At 29.2% G+C, this 10,846-nt stretch overlaps 1 protein-coding gene across 3 annotated transcripts in view; it reads right to left on the bottom strand.

The window, feature by feature from the left end:
* Positions 1-10,846, bottom strand: part of LOC100168794 (glycoprotein 3-alpha-L-fucosyltransferase A) — a 35,700-nt gene that overhangs the window by 16,855 nt on the left and 7,999 nt on the right. The gene's annotated exons all lie outside the window — the stretch shown is intronic.

A 10,846-nucleotide genomic window follows, 5' to 3' on the forward strand; every position in this document is an offset into this window, starting at 1 on the left:
TAAGTTGTACGAACTACTGAGTGGTGCACTGAAATAATGTAACCCAAAATACAATGGATTGTGATGAAAAAAGTCTATGGTTTATAGCAAAAATGGTCCTTCGCAAAATAATACACGACGAAGCGCGATGGACTACTCAAATGAATACTGTCCTAGATTCATTGCCTGATTTTTGAATTATAAGACTCGTGCAAACGAAGAGTGGTTATCATTACGAACTACAACAGACAACAGTTGACTTTCTCTCAGGGCCAGTGACCCAACGAGTTATGTACGTAAGTCCACTGTCCGTGGAAATTAATACTCTGAACTCGCAAGGACCACGGGAATCGGTATAAGAAGAATTAGTACAACACACAATTTTCAAATGTCCCACATAATAATATGTGCCACAATATTCCTCTCACTACGTGTTGTACAATAATCAAAGCAAACGTAACCTGACTGGCCGACTATAATATACATCACACCGTCGTTAATCTGAGACAGCCGTGGAAACATTGTTGCAGGTGGTTGGTTTTTTTTTTACTGCCATTTGTGGCATCTTTTACACGATATTTTAACAAGCCGACGAGTCAACTGTGTTGAAGTCTGACTGTGATAATATTATAGTAGTGCGTGAGGTGACAGTGGTTTTGGAGAGTGCCGTTTCGTACAATTCATTTTTCGTCGAGTGTAGTGATGATCAAAACAAGACTAAGACCAAGACTTTCAAAATCTTGGTCTTGGTCTTGCAGACTCAGTCTTGGTCTTGGTCTTGGGTATACACCTTAATATCGGTCTTGGTCTTGGTCTTGCGCAAGACTCTTGCAAGGCTCTTGCTATTTTCACAAAATATATAAAAAAAAAACTTAATACTAGTTATAGCTGTATGTACGTTTTTTGCTATGATCTCTAAGATGAAACTTAGTCCAATATATTACATAGTACATTCATAAATCAAACATTAACATAAAACAAGTCAAACAATTTAATTTTTATTATACTCGTTTAAAACTTTGCATTTTAAATTATGCTTATATTATTCTACTTGTATAGTTGTATGAATCAATTTACCAGCATAATTATTTTTCTAAGTTCCTATTGCGTTTATAATAAATATCAATAGGTTATTACTAATTGCTAATTACTAGTTATTGACCAATATAATGTTTATAAAAATTAAATTGTTGTTTCTTAATATTTTTCTTTTTTTCTTTTTTTTTATTCCGCACAATTTACAAAAACCAGAAATTTTATTGTTTAAACATATTATTTCATAATAATCACTAAATTTACTTTTAAAACGTTGGTTATTATCTTCTAATTCATTCACACACTCGCTTTGGTCCACTACATCTTCAATGTCATTCATTTTAAAGGTACAATAACAACAACTATAACAAGGTGTATTATTAACAGACAACAAGTTTACGACACTAATGAAATGCTATAGGTACTGTATAAGACACTAGTTTAAGAACACAATGTCTAGTACAGAAAAATCACACAAGCTACGAACGAAAATAAAAACGTACTTCCTATTAAAATGATACCTACCGTAGTCTGTAATGACTTTCAGCAATTATTAGTATATTCGATTCAAAGTAAAGGTGTGTTATGGACATACATTATTCTATTAGCAAGACAACTTTCGACGTTTTTATCGATTTTGGGAAAAAAAAATAATTTTTCAGTAACTGTAAATTAGTATGAAACAACTATGTTATTTTGTGATGTTAATTCTCATTATATTTTTAATCTTTTTTTCAATAATTCGCCATTTCCTCGAAATGATAGGTAATGATAAAATTTCATAACAATACAAATAAATTCTCATTATGTTCGTTATAAAATATTAGTTAATGGAATCTAGATAGGTACACAAATGTGTTTTCGAGGGGAAAAAATAATTGCAAGACTGCAAGAGTCTTGCAGCTTCGGTATTGGTTTGGTCTTGTTCTTGCAAGCCTAATCTTGGTCTTGGTCTTACTAGACCAGTACCATATTGATCTTGGTCTTGGTCTTGGTCTTGCAGCAAGAGTCGAGTGTGCGATGAAACTCCGCGATAGCGGTATACCATATTGTCAATACCACGATGAACCGTATACACGTCACTGTCACACATAATATTATATTATCGGCCACGAATCTATATTATTATCATAAGCTGTTTGGTGTGTCCTATAAAATAGTATTATGTCATGTTTGTACTCCAACTTGACCTGCGATTAGTATACATATATACAGATGGATCCCGTTTCGCGTAATCCGATAGCTCACCGTATAACATGTGTTTCGTTAAATTTGATAGCGTTGTAAAATATTTAGTAATAGCTTATAATATTATCGGGAAAAAATAACTCTAATGTATGTACTTAAAGAAGCTAAATGATAATGGATGTAGTGAGTATATAAGATGAAAATATTGAAAGGCGATAAATTTCAGATATTATATTTGCCATATAAAACGACAAAAATACATATAAAAACTTATTTATAAAACTTAGTTAGATAATAATATTATAAATTAGGTCGACAAACGTGTATACTGTATAGATACGATTATTATATAATATGTATGTACTAATTGGTCAATTATTTCACTTTATGCCTCAGAATATCTAATAATATAAAACGTTAAACTAAATAAATGGTTGATTTTTTTTACCGATTTAATATTCATATTTAACTAGTAATTAACTAGTATTAATGTAGTACGTAAACTATACATATATTATTGTTTATCACAGATTTAAAAATGCACAGATTTCAAAAAATCGTATTAAAGCATCAAAGAAATATTTAAATATTTAAATAGCATGAGCAGAGTTTGATCAATAAGGATTTAACGATCAAAAATAAATAAATTCGTTTTTCTTTCTATAGTCTCTGCAACTATATTATCTAGTACCTATAGTAAACTGGTGTACCTACAGACGTATTATGCTTATAGGTATATAATATGAATGCAAAAAAAATTTTGTTGGTGTTAAATCGCATATTCTGAAAGGTCACAATATATGTGTTATACATAATATATTATTAGGTATATATTTTTTTTATTGTTCATTAATGATATCCTTTTATAGTTTTATCCGTTTTTCCGCGTCAATCTAGTTGTTTGCTAACTCATGCTTTCTTCAAACGAATACGCGTACTGACAATGATAATATAAATATATTCAATCATTCATATATCTGGCAACAATACGTTTTCAAATGGGAATAACCCTGTTAATTTCGTATCAACAAAGCAATCAGAACACAAGGTACAAACGAAGTCTATTCAGTGTTATTTTTTTAATGTTACCTCGCGTGCACACGTCATATACCAACGATACCGCATTAATTAATTACTATCGTAATTAAGTTAGAGATATAAACCATGATAATTTTGGTATCTCGAAGAACAAAATACTTTCGTTAGAACCGAAGTGGTACAGATAATATAATTCTCGTAAACGATTCATAGTTTGACATTAAATTGTCACTAAACGTAGCAATAAACGTACTAGGTACTATACGTACAATACGTACAACTTAAAATATAAATTTATTTAATGTACTTACGTCATTCTTACAGTTTTTTTGAAAAAATTATTGTAAGATAATGCAAATTTCAATAAATTTATTTTCTAACACATATTATTATATAAATATTATAGTATTTTTATCCTATAGAATAAATCGAATTATTTGAACATTTGTTTGGAAAAAACTATTTTTAATTTTCATACGCTCCTGACTTGTTTTACATTATTTTTTTTCTCAACGTAAAGTAACATGTATAGAATCTCAAGGAAGAGAAGTTACAAACTTGAAAATGACATTACCATTTCGGGTCAAAAAGGGTATGGCAACTGGCAAGTATATTCATCATGAACTTTCTTAGCTGTAAAAACTAATTTTTCATACAAACTCTAAACAATTTTTATGTATTTACAAAAGTTTATTTGCACCGAGCTTCTATTAGAGTAGCTTGTACGTTGTACTTTACGCAATGATTTGTTTAGAGAAACCTTTCTCGAGAGACTATTTTTACCCAGTCGATGTAATTAAATGCTTACGTTATACGATTTAAAAATAATTTTCTTACATTCAATTATTTAATTCATCCTTTGTTTTAATCTTTTATTAAATCGACATTTTCTTTTATTATTTTGTGTAGCATTTGTAGGTACCAATATTATTCAAATACTGTTAAAACGTGTGAAATGTTATAATCTGTATACGGTGTAACTTGACTTAACGGACACCTGTATATAATTTGGAGTTTGGACTACTAACTCAATGAACAAAATTTTAATGTCCTCGAAAAAAGATAAGTATTTCGGTCTGTGCAAGAATATTTCTCCCCGATATCTTGATAATGGATAATATTCTTAGTTCAAACTCAAATATAATTGCATGCATAATATGTAAACAAATAGGTTCTATGCTTGCAGTGTCACTAGTTACAACAACACAGCACGCGATTACACGTCAAGATATAGATATTCCTATATCAAAAGTTTCAATTGTGTATATGTATATAGTTATGTATGTGTTGTGATTAACCTTTATGCAATATGTATTAATATATATTTTACAGTCGGCTTTTGTTTTTATAAAAATACAATATTCTCATTAAACATTTACGTATATGAGTTTGGCTAAGAAAAATACTAAATCATGTCTACCAAGTTTCACTATATATTATATCTTAGGTAATAACATATAATACTATTATGTAAGTGAAACATTTAGAAAACTTTTATAGGTACTCAATAGCTGTTATCTCATGCGAACAATACTGAAATGTAACCTTATTTAAATATTAATTAAAATGGTCGTATAATAAAAAAACACAATCTTCGGCTGGCCAAATTTCCCTCCAAATAGAAAGGATAAAGTAATTATAAACAGACTCCGCACTGGCCATACCCGTCTTACAAATGGAAAAAAGAGAAAAACCACGGTGCATTTCTTGTGGAACTGAACTCTCAGTCAACCACTTAATCACCAAATACCTCCAATACACAGATGAACATAGAAACTTTAACATACCTAACGCCTTAGACGCAGCACTCGAACCAGACTTACACACCATCACACAAATTCTTAAACAAAACTAAACTACGGTATAAAAAATTTAAAAAAAAAAAATTGTAATTGTAATTTGTAACTAATGTTAATTAAGAACAATAAAAAAAGAAACAGTCGTAAATTAATATTGTAGGTATTATTTAAATACGTAAAACCATCACGTCACGTCACGTCACTGTCCATCAATTTCGTATCACGGCGATCTGTGTATGCAATATCACTACATGCGTGTGTATAAACATGAAATTGCAAATGTTGGTAGGTACCTTTATCAATTTATCATAAACGAAAATCGTAATACTTGCTATTTTTAAATAACTGTATAATCAACACCAATAATTCAGTTATTATCTATAACACAAATAGCGACTGAATTGGTTTTCGATAAACGTTTGTAACATTATTATAGGCATATATATATAACATAAGAATGAAATTCATAGTGTGTTCGTAAAATGTATTTCAACATTTAATATTTTGTACACAGAATTTGTAATAAAATCTCGTACATTAGCAAACTAAAACGACTTCATTTATTTTAGTTTATATTTTGTTGTGCAAAACAAAGAATATGATACGACTAAAAGATTGTCTACGTCATATTATATGACGTGTACAAAATACGTTTTAGCCACCACGATTTCTAACGAAATAATAATTAAAAATTATGATCGTTTGGCTGAAATACGATTAAATAAACAGATACCCACAACATTATTTTACAAACATACAAACTTGAAACACACAATATCGATTTAATATACTGCTGAAATTACGTTTGTTATAACGTTAATATTATATATAAGATTGAATATTGGATCATACCCCGTAAAGCGATCGTTTTTCGAATAACATACAACTATTTAAGAATTACACCATGTGTGCTAGAACATTATGTTTGTCGACGTTTCTGCACATATTATGCTTTAACGGCGCGTGCGACAAATTGCAAAATGGGTCTATATAATAATTAATGTAGTCAATATTATACCGAATTCCCGAATCGTCTATAATCATGGTGTGAGTGGATGAGCCGTTATTATATTTATCACTTTTATTTCTTTTGCTTTTGAATATTTACGTTTTTACTGTGATTCTTTTTATTTTTATGATTTACGCATCTTCTATAGGTATATCATGAACGAAAAAAAGTTCGTAACAAATCCGCACCAGGGCACAATATTCTCTGGGTATTATTGATATGCTCTCGGAATAATATTATCGATTTCGCACGGATCTCGTAACTCGAAAATATCGGATATATACTATCATGCTGGGTGTGTGTACTGTATATAATAGTATCGAGGCAATTTGTCCGTGGTCTTGTTTCGCATAGCGTGCATAATAATGTATCGTCGAAATTGCAAGCACGAATGGATCGCATACGTTTCACCATTATTGTTGTCTGTCCCATCCAATATTATCGTTACCTTTTTTTTCAGGGACCTCTCTCGCCCTTTTTATTTATTATTATTACTATTATTATTTTGTAAGCTCCTTTCACCGTTACTAATACAAATGTCTCCGTCGGCTCGGATAACCTGGTTCCGCGTACCCGAAGCGTACCTTAAAAAGACAAATAAATGTACATGCCGTAGGTATACGGTGTAAATAAAACACGTGACGCCGTCACGTATACGCTATAACACGCTGTAATAAAACAAACATGCGTGGATGTCGATTTTCCAAAATATAATGCACCCGGGAAATGCGACTTCTGGCAAAAACCGTGGACGGATTATTTAGTATATTATTAGTTCTGTGTGTTTCAAGATTTTTTTCAGCGGCTTCTCTCTCCGCACCTCGAGACATCCACCTAAACTTAATCCTAACATAGAAACATCGCTCGAGCTTATTGTATAAAAACTGTATAGATTATCTAATTCGAATGGGAAAAAAAAAATTGAAATAAAGTCCTACTTGTTTAATTCCATTTAACCGAATCGCAGAAGAGGTATTTAGTCGGTCGGCTATAAATCCGATCCAAAAGATTTCAAAGAATGTGCCAAGTCAAGGACGTTTATTGATGTCTTTTTTTTCCATATACAAGAAAGCGCGCCGAAAACACCGAATGACATTTCAAGCCAATCCCATTCAATTGATGCGGATTGAAATACTCGCGTACAAAGCGGATGTGATTCGATTATTTATTTTATACAGGAAGCGACGCCGAAAAAGTTTGCAACATATTTTTTTTTGAAAGACACTCGTTCACATTACACTAAGTGCGCCCACGTATTTTCATCGGATCAAAATAATAACGGACAAATTTATCATATCGTGCGATCGTTCTATCGTGAATTTATATTATACAAGGATTTTTATTCTGTGATGCATTACAGTAAAATATGTGTACTCGAGCTTAATTAGCTTATAAAAAATAGAATTTATAAAACAATATTCTGGTGAAAATGCAAGATTTTAAAATAAACTTTTTACACCGCTTTCTGTATTTCTTTGGATCCAACTCAGTCTTTGTATAGATAGTATATTATTATATTGTTTATATGAAAAATTAACTCCATGTGAATTAACTTTACCTGTTATGCGCCTTTAAATTAACCTCTATTTATTATTATATCGTATTAGATTATTATGTCTACTATTTAAACATTGTCGTGATGTCCTCCGAGAATAATAAATTCATTAGTCGGACCATTACACTGGGCTCGGAAACATTTGCCTTACAATTTTAAGTTTCTCATCAAACTGTTCTACGTGTATCACATAACAACCGAATGTCTTTGCCACCGCACACGTACGCGCGTGGTTCGTTATTGTCGCGATGTGTACAAAAGTTCTGTGAACTCGCTTTTGGTCCGAGAGGCGTTTGTATTATCGTCAATAGCAATATAAAGCAGTGTTGAAATATATGTATATTGTAAATGTATGTATATAATAAATTAAATTTTATCGTTAAATTTAAACAGTTTAAAATAATAATATAGCTTTAGGTAACGCTTGAATTAATAATTGTTCTTTTGTTTTACAAAAAAATATTTTTTTAGTTTAGACATTAACAAACACAGCATTTACTTTGCATATAGTATAATATCAAGGTATAATTAAACACAGAATGAATACATTCTTCAACTAAAAGTTTTTTGAATCAATAAAATTATCACAGAGTCATATAATAATACGTTGATTTGTTATAATCGTATTCGAGAGATTGAGTATTAAGTTTTGTAAATTAAGAATATCCCGTATAATTATGTTATATTATAAACATAAACTTGACACAAAAAGAACTTTACATTTTATCAAAACCTTAATGGTCTCATAAGAAATAATTAAGTAGGTAATTGCATAGAACAATAAAAATCTGTCACATATATATAGAACCTACCTATAGGACTATGGGTATAATGGTGTATATATATAAGAGTTAATGAACCCTTCATTAATGGATAACACAAATAACAAGGTAAATATATTTCAGGGTTTGAACCGCTATAAGATAAAATGTGATTCTGTATAATATGTACAATATACATATAAAATGTACTGAAGACTAAAATATAGTTCGTAAGATTTATCCAAAGTTATAATGGATACCAATAAAATGAAACAGGTAGGTAATGGAAAAAAAAACAAGCAACAACACTTTTCTATGTATATTGGTATATTTTTTAGTATTATAATTTATAACAAATAACAATGTTTAATCAAATGTTTTCCTTTATGACAATTAACTGAAAGTTTTCACCGCAAAAATTAGTTCTCAATTCTCATTATAATGATACGAATTTGTCGTGAAAAAGAGTATACAAATAAATTGGTAAATACTCGACTGCAGCCTCCACTAGATCTGTGTTGATTCACGTAATTTGGATTATGTTGTATTTTATTCAGCTTACCAATATTATATTATTATCTTTAATCCAAGGGTTGCGAATATCTGACTACTGTTAATTTATTATCTCAATATTTATTAAATAACAAATAAGTACTCATTTTCGTTTAAAATTAAATATTAATCGTATGATATTAATACAATAATTATTATATTATAGGTAGTACATATTATATTAAATTAGTTCAATTTTATGTAGTTACTCAAACTATAAAAATATTATGTAAGTTAAAATAATATAAATTGTATATAAATATTATATACGTCTATATGAAGTACTTGGCTGATTTCTTGAAAGTTATAAAACTATTTTATGGTTCAATGGCGTAAAAATTAAAATTATGTTGAAGAAACGTTTGGTTTTTAATGTCATTTTATTTTTATAATGCAGTTTTAAAGTATTTTTAATGCAATAAAGTTCGAGATCTTATTATAACGATAACGATGTATTCACAGTTGTGAAACAGATTATGAATCAATATTATCAACAATATTTATATTCGTCACTTATATAATAAACTTTAGTATTGAAATATAATTAATAGACGTAAATTAATATGACATACTATTTGCATTATTTTATTCTAAATATCAAACTGTACATGTCTACTTAATAATAAATTGCATGAAATATGATAGATATTATGTTCAAACTGACGATGAAAATAAAACCAAATTAAGTGTCACCAAATGGCAAATCCTATTCACCTGTCGATAATGTGTATGAAGTTTTACCGAACACACCATTAAGGACAAACTATTATAAATTTTGCCCCATAATTCAGCTCAAACCGCTAATTTTTATTATGAACCACATAATAATTAACATTATATTAGTTTGCTTTATATATTATACTAAATTTGTAAACTAATCAAAATATGTCTAATACAAACTTAAACCCAGCCGTTCAAGTTGAACGGTTGTATATTTTTGTCATTTTTTTAATACATTTCGAATCCAATGCAGTGCGCAACACATAACACATTTACATGTTTTTAGTTTTTGGTTTCATTAGGTTTTATATAGTACGATCTACTACACAATATATTATTGGCTAGGTTAGGTTACAATATTACAATAGATAATTAGTACTAACCGAAATGTGTACCTATAAGTCTAACAAATGGAAAAAAAGGTAAGCTATTATATTTAAAATAATATGAGTAGTATTAGTATTAGTATTATTTATAATTATAAGAGTCATATATTTTGATGTTTCTGCTAGAATAGGTGAGTAGTTTGTTATTTTTGTTCACAGACCATTTTTATTTTCACCACAGATTCACACCATGTTCAAGGAGAAATGCCCTGTGCAATACTCTTAATTTTACCGTAAGCACATTACAAGTAAATTATCTGCACAGTATTTGACCGTAAATTTGTTTCTTACACAAAAATATTTACGGTATACACATTATCACACGTTATGTTGACATGTCTACTAAACTTAAGTAAATTTAAATAAAAATGTTTATTGATGTATACAATTTTTACTTATTTTTATTATACATGTTTAACATTTAAAAATTATAATTTTATTCTAAAACAATATTTGCTCAATTGATAATTTGTAATTAGATGAAAAAGTTATTTCAGTGATTATGAAAAGGTTTAAAAAAATCAAAAGAGTACACAAGAATACAAGATAAATATTTTGTGCAGACAATATGTGTGATAATGTGCATAGGGTAATACTCTTGTGTAAAGGACAAATTGACAGTCGAAGACTGTGTAATCTTCTTGTAATGTGTATAATATGGTAAAGCTAAAATTTTTAAGGGGTACATTTTCAAAAGAACATGGTGTGATTACTATGAAGAAAATTAAATAGGGCTGTAACAAATACGATTAGGAAGCGTAATTTGAGTTCCGAAAACACACGACATAAACGAAATTAATTTTAGAACTGTTTAGTATTGATTT

Source organism: Acyrthosiphon pisum, chromosome A2 (genome assembly GCF_005508785.2).
Source record: "Acyrthosiphon pisum isolate AL4f chromosome A2, pea_aphid_22Mar2018_4r6ur, whole genome shotgun sequence".
Taxonomy (NCBI): Eukaryota; Metazoa; Arthropoda; class Insecta; order Hemiptera; family Aphididae; genus Acyrthosiphon; species Acyrthosiphon pisum.